Source organism: Mus caroli, chromosome 6, assembly GCF_900094665.2.
Source record: "Mus caroli chromosome 6, CAROLI_EIJ_v1.1, whole genome shotgun sequence".
Lineage (NCBI taxonomy): Eukaryota > Metazoa > Chordata > Mammalia > Rodentia > Muridae > Mus > Mus caroli.
The window spans coordinates 15,883,637-15,888,600 of NC_034575.1; positions in this window are offsets into that span (position 1 = coordinate 15,883,637).

Here is a 4,964-nt window from a genome sequence, read left to right on the forward strand (position 1 = left end):
GGCAGGGTTTCTCTGTATAGCATTGGCTGTCCTGGAACTCACTTTGTAGACCAGGCTGGCCTCGAACTCAGAAATCCACCTGCCTCTGCCTCCCAAGTTCTGGGATTAAAGGTGTGTGCCACCACCGCCCAGCTCAATAGTTTGTTTAATAGCAGATGTTATATAGAATATAGTTTGTGTTAAAATATTTTGACTTAAATTTTTATATTTTCTGCTTTGGGCTTATAATTATTCATATATATATATATATATATATATATATGCAATTGTATTTTTCTTATTCTCTGATTTTTTTTTCCTGCATTACCTTGCTTCCACCTCCTCCCTGTACTTCTGTCTGAGCAGATTTAAGCAGTATCTGTTCAAGCTCCCCATTCTTTACCACAGACATCTCCTAGCAGCAGGTGACTCCATTAGAAGCTCTCCTGGCAGGAATATGTTTTCATCATGTTCTTTCTATTCTTCCTTTGAGTTGATATCTCTGTTATTCTATGCTATCTATAGTTTTTCTTACATTCCTGAAGATAAAAAAAATATAGTAGGGTCACATTCTGATATGACCTTCTTCAGTGGTTGATATAGCCACTGTACATTAGCCAATATAGAAAAGTTGGAATGGCAGGATATATCTATTTCTCGTTCTTGACATCTTTAGGCTGTGATAAAATATATAGCCTTGAGCTAATTCATAGTTAATGCATTTTTCTAAGTTTTTCAAAATGATTAACTTCTCCCGCCTATGATAGAAACAAGATGTTTCATTCCCTTTCTTCCTTCCTTCTTTCCTTCCTTCCTTCCTTCTTTCCTTTCATCTTTCCTTCCTTCCCTCCTTCCTTCTTTCCTTCCTTCCTTCCCTCCTTCCTTCCTTCCTTCCTTCCTTCCTTCTTTCCTTCCTTCCTTCCTTCCTTCCTTTCTCCCTTCCTTCCTTTTGTCAGTTTTCCTTTTATTTTTCTTCTGCCATTTCTGAGCATGAGAATAAGAACATGGTTTAAGATTCTAAGAGATAAAGTTTATGAAAGTTTGAAGCTTTGCCCTCAGGTTGACTTATTCAGAGTTTATAACTTATGCAACTCTTTATTTTTCTTTTATTGAAAATAGATTATTTTTAGATAATATATTCTGGTTATGGTTTGTAAGACCCTTATTTCTCTTAGTTCTTCCCTATCTCTATTTATCCCCATTTTTATTTACATTTGAAATCTAAATAAAGAAAATATCTAATAAAAAATATATAAACGAAAAACGAGTGGTTTGTTTTCCCAGTAAGACTGTTTTAGAGAAAACTGAATATTCATTATCAAGTGATAATCCTAGAGACATCCGAATTAGAGACAAGAATGTCTGTATGCTTCCAATTTCAGCTGCATGTGCCTGAAAAACCTGTCAATTATGCTTTAGTCTCTCTGAGGCCATATACATTTCTAGTTAGTATGTTTATTAAGCCTTGTTCCCATGGTATCCTCCATCCTCTCTGACTTGGCATTCATGCTGCCTCCTTTTTGAATATTTGCTATACCCTGAACCTAGGGACATGATGGAGATATACCTTTTAGTAATGGGTGTTCTGAGGTCTCTCACTTTGCATATTGTCTACATTTGGTCACAATTGCTGTAGGAGAAATACTCTCTGATGCCTGCTAGCAAGGCATTGATTTATGCACACAGGAGCAGCCACTCCTTAGGAGGTATTTAGGCCCCTGAGCTATTTAGTCTCATGGTTTTGGCTACCCAAGTAATGTCAGGGATGGGTTCCCTTTTTATTAAGACGTCTTTTTTTCCAGTGTGTGTTCCTGGCTTCCTTATTAAAAGTCAGGTGTATACATGTGTGTGGACTTATTTTGAAATTTTCAATTCTATATAATTAATAGAATTAATATTAATAGAAATTAATATCTACTATTTGTGTCAAAGTCATGCTGTTTTTATTACTATAGATTTGTAGTACAACTTGAGATCAGGAATGGTGATATTTCCAGCAATTCCCTTATTTAGGAGAGTTTCAGCTGTTCGTGTCTCTGTGTGTGTGTGTGTGTGTGTGTGTGTGTGTGTGTGTGTTTCTCTACAGATGAAGCAGAAATTTGTCATTTTAAATTCTGAGAAGGACTATGATGAAATTTTGATGGGGTTTGCTTCATCTGTAAATCGCTTTTGGTATGATGGCCATGTTTACTGTATTAAACTACCAGTCCATGAATATAGGAGCACTTACCATCAACTAATATCTTCTTCTATGGTTTTTCTTGTGTCTTAAAATTCTTATCATACAAGTCATTGATTTGCTTGGTTTGAGTTACCCTATGATATTTTGTATTTTCAGTATTTAATGCTATTTTGATTTCTTTGTCAGTCCATTTGTCATTTGAATATTGGAGGATTATTGATTTTTGTGAGGTAATTTTCTCCCAACTATTTTGCTGAATGAGTTCATCACTTAATTGGGTTTTATGGAGGAATTTCTAGGGTCAGTATTAGGATAGTATACAATATTATTCTAATACTGAAAATTTCTAATGAAGTTTAAGGGATTCTAATATTCCTAGCTTCGGAGTTTTACCTATTCCCTGAATTTCTACATATAGAAAGCTCCAATTCTCCACATCCGTCTTTCTTTGTGATTTGGGAGGCTAAGCAAAATACCATATACATTCATTTTATTTTAGATCCAAGAAATTTTGGACTTCAGTGTCTTAAGAGAACAACTTTTGAGCTCGTTGTATATGAAAACTGGAAGACTATAGATTTAGGACATAATTTAATAAGTAATAATTCCAGTCAATAAATAATCTATGAGGATACTCATAACTTGAAAAAACAAAACTTGTAACAATTATTGTATGCGTTTGACACATTTGCAGTACCACATTAGCATTGCCAGTGTTACCTCTATTCAAAATGCCATTGCACCAGCTTCTTTTGTATGAGCTCTATCCATCACATCTATTAGAACATACAGAGCATTTGCTAACACCTCAGTATATATACCTGGCTTCACTGTAGAGAAAGAGTATATTGTAGTTGTGCATGATGAAGAATTCAGGGAAAATATCTGAGAAATGAGAGTTGGGTATGTGAAGAAATTCTCTCTTACTTATCTCAATGCACTATTTTCTCAACAAAGAATTGATTATCATCTCCCAGCATGGTTCCACCTGATCAAGCATTACTATAAAGTTTGCTTAACGAGGTCATAATAGATGCATGTAGACTCTCCTTTCTTTCAAAATTGAATCCTATGTCTTTTGCTGGTATCCACCAAATAAGTTAAAAGTATAAAAATTGAGCTTTTTAACCTGTCAAGGGAATTTTCAGTACAAAATGTTGGAAAAGGAAAAGTTCTCCCATGCCCGTTTCTAACTGCTCTCTGGTGATGCCTCCCCACTCCTTATGTGGTGTTTGCATTTCTGAGTACGTGGCGATAACCATACTCTCTGAAATTATATCGCTGCAATTAGCACTTTAATTTGCCTTGCTTTGAAATGTGGATCCAGGAATTATCACCTTCCAGATGCAGGATTTCTGGATTATATTAAGAAAATCATACCAGCATATGGGAAAATGTCAACATGAGACAAATATGTGGGTTTCACTTTATACTACAAAAGTTCTTTTTAACAGTTTTCTTTTAGTATTTCTTCCTATTAAGAAAATAAAGTTCTCTAGTTCAAAATATACAGATTTTCATGATGAAGTCAGTAAGTCCTGCCAAGATATAGAAGGAAAGTTTGAAAACATTCATATGACTGTTTAGGTGATGTTAATGCTAATATAGTTGTTTCATAAGCCCAAATACTATCATTTCTACAGCTATTAGACAGTATTAGAAAAGTTTCTTTGTCTAGTTGATGGTGTTTTGACAGTATGTCAAAATGCATAGAGTAACTGTCAGTAAATGTGTATCCACAAACAAGTCAGATTTTATTCTCTCTCACCTCAAGGCTCAGTGACTGTTGTGGGAAAGGAAACTATAAAACAGTAAGAACCAGAGGACAGAAGTAAACAGGAGGACAGAAGTGGAATGGTGTCTTACAATAGGATAGGAGTGAACTCCTGAACTACCTTCCACCCTGGCTGTTTGTACAGGATATGCAGAAGGTCAAATCAGCCAATGTTATAGCATGGAGGGAAAAGGATTCTTGAGTCCCTCTCCCTAAATGAGAATCTATGGACACTTGGATGCTTCTGGGGAGAAAGACTCAATTCGATTTAAGGGTGTGGTTCCAGGTGTGTCAAACATGATCTAAGGAAGTGCAGTAAGATTTGGGAGGAATTCAAGGGAAGTGTTGTGGGTACATGTTAGAAAAAGGTTATTTGAAATTTTCAAAGAAGTAATAAATACTTTAAAGTCTCCAGTATTATTTGTACTAAGTATGTTTAAGATGAGATTGATAAAAATGTAGAAAATTAGTGTATATCTATGGCTACATTAAGTAATTGGTCAAATTATAGCTACTTACACATGTTTTCTATTTGTTTTTCTGCTGTTTGCAGAAAGATTCCTTAGTTGTAAGTTGAAAAGTGTATTGTGGAACGATTCAAAGTGCTATAAAAAGAGATATCCTCATGAAAATGTATACAAAAATGATTAAAAAATTCCAATAAAATAAACATGTTTACATTAACATTTTGTTTTAATCTTCATCTAATAAAATGTGTTTTTAGAAATTGTAATTCTTATATGATATGTAATACCTGATATTGTCAATTTTAAAAAAAACTATTTTCTTAGAATTACTTTTTATTAAAATATCTATTACTATATTACTCAGCTTTATTTTCCAAAGTTATTGATAGCATAAATCTAACTATTAGCAATTTTTTAAGATGTTAAATTGTTTGTGCCTCAATTTATTTCTCCTTTAACTCTGAATTAGAATTCTACTGTCTACTGAGTTTATAAACAACAGTTGGTTTCTATCCTGAGTTAAAGACTGTGTCTACTCTGGCACATATTTTTCTGAAAGTAC